The sequence below is a fragment of the Macaca nemestrina genome, chromosome 10 (assembly GCF_043159975.1).
Source record: "Macaca nemestrina isolate mMacNem1 chromosome 10, mMacNem.hap1, whole genome shotgun sequence".
NCBI lineage: Eukaryota > Metazoa > Chordata > Mammalia > Primates > Cercopithecidae > Macaca > Macaca nemestrina.
Window position 1 is genome coordinate 9464176 of NC_092134.1, and position 8827 is coordinate 9473002.

Sequence of the window (8827 nt, forward strand, 5' to 3'; positions counted from 1 at the left end):
TCAACGGTCAGTGAGGTGCAACATGAACTGGGCCCTCTCTCCTTCCCTCCCTTTTCATCCTGCCTTATTGAGATACAAATCATATACCATAAAATCCATCCTTTCATCCTTTTAAAGTGTTATACGGTGGGTGGTGCGGCATGAGCCACCACGCCCAGCAAGGGTACAGGGTTTCTTTTGTGGGGCAATGAGATGTTTTGAAATTAGATAGTGGTGATGTTTGAACAACTCTGAGAATATACCAGAAACCACTGAAGTATAACACTTTATTTATTTTGAGACGGAGTCTTGCTCTGTTGCCCAGGATGGAGTACAGTGGTGCAGTCTCAGCTCACTACCACCTCCACCTCCCGGGTTCAAGTGATTCTCCTGCCTCAGCTTCCTGAGTAGCTAGGCCAGTTTGTCCTTCCAAAGCATGCCCAGTTTGTCCTTCTAAACCGAACACTTTGCAAGGCCGAGGCGGGTGGATCACGAGGTCAGGAGATGGAGACCATCCTGGCTAACATGGTGAAACCCCGTCTCTACTAAAAATACAAAAAATTAGCTGGACGTGGTGGCGAGCGCCTGTAGTCCCAGCTACTCAGGAGGCTGAGGCAGGAGAATGGTGTGAACCCGGGAGGCAGAGCTTGCAGTAAGCTGAGATCGCGCCACTGCACTCCAGCCTGGGCGACAGAGCGAGACTCTGCCTCAAAAAAAAAAAAAAGAAAAGAAAAGAAAAAGAAACCCCATACCCATTAGCGGTCATTCCCCAATCCCTCCTCTGCCCAGCCCTGGCAACCACTACTTATCTACTTTCTGTTCTATGGATTTGGAGTGGAATCATACAATATGTGGCCTCTTGTGACTGACTTCTTTCACTTGGCATGATGTTTCAAGGTTCATCTACATTGTAGTGTGTGTCAGGATTTCATTTCTTTTTGTGGCTGAATTGTATTCCATGGTATGCATGCACCACATTTTGTCTATGGATATTTGAGTTGTTTCCACATTTTGGCTATTATTAATGCTGCTATACACATTTGGCAGGGTGCAGTAGCTCACGCCTGTAATCCTAGCACTTTGGGAGGCTGAGGCAGACAGATCAGTTGAGGCCAGGAGTTTGAGACCAGCCTGGCCAAGATGGCAAAATTCCATCTCTACTAAAATATATATATAGCTGGGCATGGTGGTGCATGTAATCTCAGCTGTCCAGGAGGCTAAGGCATGAGAATCACTTGAATCCGAGAGGCAGAGCTTGCAGTGAGCCAAGATCATGCCACTGCTCTGACAGGGTTTCACCATGTTGGCCAGGCTGGTTTCAAACTCCTGACCTCAAGTGAGCCACCTGCCTTGTCCTCTCAAAGTGCTGAGATTACAGGCATGAGCCCCTGCACCCAGCCTGCCTCACTTTTTTTAAAAGACATTGTTGCCTTGTTCCTTTGAATCACTTTCTCTGGGAAACCAGCTATCATGTCATGAGGACACTCAAGTAGCTCTGGGAGAGATCCCACGTGGCAAGAAGCTGAGAATTCTCACCAACAGCCATGCAAGATTCCCCAGCCCCAGTCGAGCCTTCAGATTACCATAGCCCCAGCTGATATCTTGACTGCAATATCATGAAAAACCATGTATCAGAATTGCTCAGCCATGTTGCTCCCAAATTCTGGACCTGCAGAAACTATGAAAGACAATAAATGATTATTGTTGTTTTAAGTCACTATGTTTTGAGCTAACTTCTTATACAGCAATAGATACTAACACACATTTTAACCAGTTTCCTACATTAAAACGTTTCTGTTGGAAAGACCTGCAGTTTGTATCACAAAAAAAACATTGCTGACCCGTGGTCTCCAGAATAACGTGAAACTTACTGTGGCATAGAAGATCAAATGTTGGTAGGGTGTGGTAGGTCACACCTATAATCCCAGCACTTTGGGAAGCTGAGGCGGGCGGATTCTGACTGATACAAACTCCTGTCCTGAGCTGTAAACCAAGAGCGAAAAAATAAGAAAAAAGAGTACAGAAGATGGAGTCTGTAAATACAGTCATGTGTTACTTGATGACAGCAATATATTCTGAGAAATGTATGGTTGGGCAATTTTGTGATTGTGCGAACATCACAGCATCTACTTACACAAAACTAGATGGTATAGTCTACTGCACACCTAGGCTATGGGGTACAGCCTATCGCTCCTAGGCTGCAAACCTGCACAGCATGTGACTGTACTGAATACTGTAGGCAATTGTGACACACAGGCATTTGTGTGGGAGTGGATCACGAGGTCAGGAGATCGAGACCATCCTGGCTAACACAGTGAAACCCCGCCTCTACTAAAAATACAAAAAAATTAGCCGGGCATAGTGGCGGGCGCCGGTAGTCCCAGCTACTTGGGAGGCTGAGGCAGGAGAATGGCATAAACCAGGGAGGCGGAGCTCGCAGTGAGCCGAGGTCACGCCACTGCACTTCAGCCTGGGCAACACAGCGAGACTCCATCTCAGAAAAAAAAGGAAAAGGTACAGTAAAAATATGGTGTTATCATTTCAAGAGACCACTGTTGTATATGCAGTCCATCATTAACTGAAACATTGTCATGCAGTGCACGACAGTATTATAAGGATTACTTGTAAGTGAATGTTGGAGGATGTGGCTTATAGATGTAGCCAAATATGGTTGCACAGAATACGGAAGCACAGAATTAAACATACTGGGCCGGTCTGGTGATGTACCCTTACAGATACTTCAGGATGAGAGTGGGCTTCTGCGTGGGCAGAGCTGATCATATAAAACTATGGTAGAAGGGAGCAGAAGAGCTGGTTCCCAAGAGAAAGGGGAGGAGAAGTGGCTCGGTAAAGCATGCCCAGTTTGTCCTTCCAAACTGAGCATTGAGATTAAGCCAATTCTGCTTCCAAAGGAGGAATGAGCAAGGCCATGGGAAGACACCATGAGAGTTATCCTAGGAGAGCTCAGCCTGGCTTCAGCTAAAAAGGGGTAGATGTTCAGGTATGGCTGAATCCAGGGACTTAAAGGATGTTATGGGGCTCGGTGCGGTGGCTCACACCTGTAATACCAGCACTTTGGGAGGCCAAGTCGGGCGGATCACCTGAGGTCAGGAGTTGGAGACTGGCCTGGCCAACATAGTGAAACCCTGGCTCTACTAAACAAAAAATTAGCCAGGCATGGTGGCCTGCCTTTAATCCCAGCTACTCGGGAGGCTGAGGCAGGAGAATCGCTTGAACTGGGGAGGCAGAAGTTGCAGTGAGCCAAGATCACACCACTGCACTCCAGCATGGATGACAGAATAATACTCCATCTCAAAAAAAAAAAAAGATACTAAGATCTCTCTCTCTCTCTCTCCCCCTCCTCTCTCGACTTCATTCTCAGGAAGCAAATTTCCCTGCACTGGCAGGATGGATAACAATGACTTATTTATTTATTTATTTATTTATTTATTTATTTATTTATTTATTTTTATACAGAGTCTTGTTCTGTCGCCAGGCTGGAGTGCAGTGGCATGATCTTGGCTCACTGCAACCTCCACCTCCCAGGTTCAAGAGATTCTTCTGCCTCAGTCTCCTGAGTAGCTGGGACTACAGGCGCGCACCACCATGCCCAGCTAATTTTTGTATTTTTAGTAGAGACGGGGGTTTCACCATGTTGGCCAGGATGGTCTTGATCTCTTGACCTTGTGATCCACCCACCTCGGCCTCCCAAAGTGCTGGGATTACAGGTGTGAGCCACCACGCCCGGCCAACGATTTACGTCTTATGCCTTATGCCCCAGCAGCCTAGTAATCCCAGTTGAAAGACAGCATATTTTTCCTAATATTTCTCACAAAAAGTCCTGGGATTGGCCTCCTTGGGCCAGTTTGGGTCACATGCCACCCCTAATCACTGTGACCAGAGGAGAAATATGCCAACCCCTGCAGTTCTGGGGACAGGTTTGCAGATGGCAAGAGTACCCAAAGAAGAAGGCTCGAGTGGGAGAGAGGCGACTCTGCAAAGCAAAGTCAGGATGCAATTAACATCTGGAAAGCAACAAAAATACAATGTGCACTACAGGTGGCAATGAGCTGGCGCTGAAAGATAATTGGATTTCAGCGAACAATGACAGATGATGGAGAGGGATTTGCAGTCAGGAGGCACAGTGCAAGCAAAAGCAAGGGAACAGGCAGTTCAGGAGTGATTGGGGAAGGCAGGGCATTCCAAGGTACTGGAGCACAGAGTGCCCAGGAGGAGGGAAGTAGAGTAAAATGTACAATTAGAAAAATTGCATAGCCGAGCAAGGTGACTGGAGCCTATAATCTCAGCTACTCGGGAAGCTGAAGCAGGAGAATTGCTTGAACCCAGGAGGTAGAGGTTGCAGTGAGCCGAGATCGCACTATTGCACCGCAGCCTGGGTGACGGAGCAAGACTCCATCTCAAAAAAAAAAAAAAAAAGAAAAGAAAAGAAAAGAAAAATTGCAGGCAGACGTAAGGTCTTCTTTTTGTTGTTGTTTTGGTTTTTTTGAGATGGAATCTCACTCCATCGCCCAGACTGGAGTGCAGTGGTTCAATCTCGGCTCACTGCTACCCCTGCCTTCAGGCTCAAGGGATCCTCCCTGCCTCAGCCTCTTGAGTAGCTGGGACTACAGGCATACACCACCACACCTGGATAATTTTTGTGTTTTTAAGTAGAGACAGGGTTTTGCTATGTTGGCCAGGATGATCTCGAACTACTGACCTCAGGTAATCCGCCCAACTCGGCCTCCCAAAGTGCTGGGATTATAGGTGTGACCCACCACACCCTACCGACATTTGATCTTCTATGCCACAGTAAGTTTCACGTTATTCTGGAGACCAAGGGTCAGCAATGTTTTTTTTGTAAATGAAGTTTTATTGCAATACAGCCATATCCATGTGTCTACCTATTGACTGTGGCTGCTTTCATGATACAATAGCAGAGTTAGTAACCATCAGAGACCACACAAAACATAAAATATTTACTATCTGACCCCTTACAGAAAATGTTTACTGACTCCAGCTACAGACAACAGGAAGCCATCAAGAGATTTTTAGCAAAAAAGTGACATGATCAGAACTCTGACTTAGAACATTTTTGCTAACAATGCTTATGAGGTATTGATAGGCTTCTCTGACTGCAAGCAACAGAAATCAACTCTGGCTAAATAAGGAAAATAAATACTATTCTAAAAGGTAATTCTGCTCACAGGTCAAAGGAAAGTTGACCAACCCAACCTGGGATAGGGGAGGAAGGAGGTGATGAGTTGAAACTCTGGAAGGTGTAGACACGAAGTAATGTTCAGTCTCCTGGGTTTGGCAAATTCGCTCCAAATAACGTTCCCATCCTTGATCAACCTGCTCAAGTCCCAAACTCCCATAAGAGAATCTGATTAGTCAATTGCAAGTCATGTGCCTACTTCTAAGACATCAATGTGCAGGCACATTGATTGACAGCAACTAAGGCGGTAAGGGAGGAATATTTCTCCCAAGGAAAACTGAGGTGCTTTTCCCAGAGGAAGGGGAAATGGATGCTGGGCTGGCCAAAATAGCCAACATCTGTTGCAGGGAGGAAGAAGAGAGGCTGTTCCAGTAGAAGTAACACCTGCTTGAGGGACCATTTATCAGGACAGTCAAAGCTTCTCAATGGTTCCTCATCTCCTTCCAAACACAAGGGAATCAGAACTTCCAGATTCAATAGGACCGTATGATGAGATCTTGTCAGTCTGTTGTGCATGGAAGTAATATGTGTCACTCCTAGGACAAAGCATTTAATTCCCAGTGTTTTACTCTAACTTTTCTCCTTTCCACACTTGATGGGTTCTGTTTTGTTTTGTTTTTAACTGAGACAGAGTGTTGCTGTGTCACTCAAGCTGCAGTGCAGTGGTGCAATCTCCACTCACTACAACCTCCACCTCCCAGATTCGAGCAATTCTCCTGCCTCAGCCTCCTGAGTAGCTGGGATTACAGGCGCCTGCCACCATGCCCAGCTAATTTTTTGTATTTTTAGTGGAGATGAGGGTCTCACCATGTTGCCCAGGCTGGTTTCAAACTCCTGACCTCAAGTGATCTGCCCACTTCGGCCTCCCAAAGTGCTGGGATAACAGGCGTGAGCAACCACACTCAGCCCCCAACTTGATGGCTTTGAAGCATGTGTCAAAATAGAGCCTCACTCAGCCTGGGTCCCTGAATGACCGGAAACAACACAGACAAAATGGAGCAGTAAATCTTTATTGTTTTCAGGTTTTGAGGGTAGGCTGTTACTGAAGCATATTCTAGCCTTAGCCTGACTAACACTTAGGTGAGCTGCTATAACCATGACCTCAGCATTTCAATGGCTCAGCACAGTAAAAGCCCATTTCTGGCTTGCATCATAGTCCCGTGCACAGTCCACCTTAAGCCTTTCTCACAGTGATTCAGTAGCTCCACCATTCCCTAAGGGAGAATTTCAGTGTTCTCCACTACAGCCATTGCATCCATCTGGTAAGTGAGGAATGAAAGAGAGTAGAAGAAGATCATATGAGAGTTTTTTTGGGTGGCCAGGCCTAGAAGTGGTGAGTATTCCATCTGCCCACATTCCACTGATCAGAACTCAGTCACATGACTGACTGTAGCAGCAAAGGAGGCTGGGAAATGGAGTCCAGCATGAGCTTAGAAGGAAAGAGCTATAGTTTGGGGGAACAGAACTACTGAAGATGTATAAGATGGGGAATAGAGTCTCTTAAAATGGAAGGTGGTAGCTGGGAGCAGTGGCTCATGCCTATAATCCCAGCGCTTTGGGAAGCTAAGGTGGGAGAATCAATTGAGCCCAGGAATCTGAAACAAGCCTGGGCAACATAGTGAAACCCCGTCTCTATAAAAAATACAAAAATTAGCTGGGCGTGGTGGCGAGTGTCTGTGATCCCAGCTACTCAGGAGGCTGAGTGTGGGGGCCTCTGAGCCACTGAGGTAGGGGAATCGCTTGAGCCCAGGAGGTTGAGGCTGCAGTGAGCTGTGTTTTTGCCACTGCACTCCAGCCTGGGCCACAGAATGAGACCCTGTCTCAAAAAAAGGAGAAAAAAAAAAAGTACAGGCATAGTGGCTCACACCTGTAATCCCAGCACTTTGGGAGGCCAAGACAGGTGGATTGCTTGAGCACAGGAGTTTGAGACCAGCCTGGGCAACATGACGAGTCTTTGTCTCTGGAAAAACACAGATTGGCGAGATGTAGTGGCATGTGTCTATATTCCCAGCTACTAGGGAGGCTGAGGAGGGAGGATCGCTTGAGCTGGGGAGCTCAAGGCTGCAGTGACCCGTGATTGTACCACTGCACTCCAGCCTGGGTGACAGAATGAGACCCTGTCTCAAAAAAAAAAAAAAAAAGAAAAAGAAAGAAAGAAAAGAAAAAAGAAAGAAAAAAATTAGATCCAGTTATAGATACATATAACGTGAAATTAAGATGTGTGAATGTGCGACACATCAAAGAAATGACTTTCTGTTAAAACTATGCAGGTGACAGGAAATATCAGCATTGGCTGGGAGCAGTGACTCCTGCCTGTAATCCTGGCACTTTGGGAGGCCAAGGCAGGCAGATTGCTTGAGTCCCAGAGTTCGTGATCAGCCTCGACAACACAGTGAAACCCTGTCTCTATGAAAAGAAGAAAAAAGAAAAAAAGAAAAGAAGAAGGGGGAGGAGGAGGAGAAGAAGAAGGAAAAGAAATCACATTTCTTCACCCATGTAACTGGCAGGAACTTAAACCTCTAATAATATCCAGTGATGGGAGCAGGGGAAACAGGTACTTTCATACCCAATCAGTGGGGGAATGCATTAGAAATCGTTTTGAAAGCTTTTAGGTAATATCTATCAAGATTTTAACCAGCAAATTCCATTATTCTAGGAATTTATTACAAAGAAATACAGTAAAATGTGCCCAAAGGTATATGGGCAGGAAGGTTCATAGTAGCACTTTTTTTTTTTTTTCCGAGACGGAGTTTCACTCTTGTCACCCAGACTGGAGTGCAATGGCGTGATCTCAGTTCACCACAACGTCTGCCTCCCGGGTTCAAGCGATTCTCCTGCCTCAGCCTCCAGAGTAGCTGGGATTACAGGCGTGCACCACCATGCCCAGCTAATTTTTGTATTATTAGTAGAGATGGGGTTTTACCACGTTGGTCAGGCCGGTCTCCAACTCCTGACCTCAGGTGATCCACCTGCCTTGGCCCTTGGCATCCCAAAGTGTTGGGATTACAGGCGTGAGCCACTGGCCCCGACGGCATTTTTTTTTTTTTTTTTTTTTTTTTTTTTGAGACTGAGTCTGGCTCTGTCGCCCAGGCTGGAGTGCAGTGGCGCGATCTCGGCTCACTGCAAGCTCCGCCTCCAAGGTTCATGCCATTCTCCTGCCTCAGCCTCCCGAGTAGCTGGGGCACAGGCGCCTGCCACCACGCCCGGCTAATGTGGTTTTTTTTGTTTGTTTGTTTTTGTTTTTTTTGAGACGGAGTCTCACTCTGTCGCCCAGGCTGGAGTGCAGTGGCCGGATCTCGGCTCACTGCAAGCTCCGCCTCCCGGGTTTACGCCATTCTCCTGCCTCAGCCTCCCGAGTAGCTGGGACTACAGGCGCCCGCCACCTCGCCCGGCTAATTTTTTGTATTTTTTAGTAGAGATGGGGTTTCACCGTGTTAGCCAGGATGGTCTCGATCTCCTGACCTCGTGATCCGCCCGTCTCGGCCTCCCAAAGTGCTGGGATTACAGGCTTGAGCCACCGCGCCCGACTTTTTTTTTTTTTTTTTTTTTTTACTTTAAGAGACAGAGTTTCACTCTGTTACCCCGGCTGGAGTGCAGTGGTGAAGTCATAGTCCACTGCAACCTCGAAAT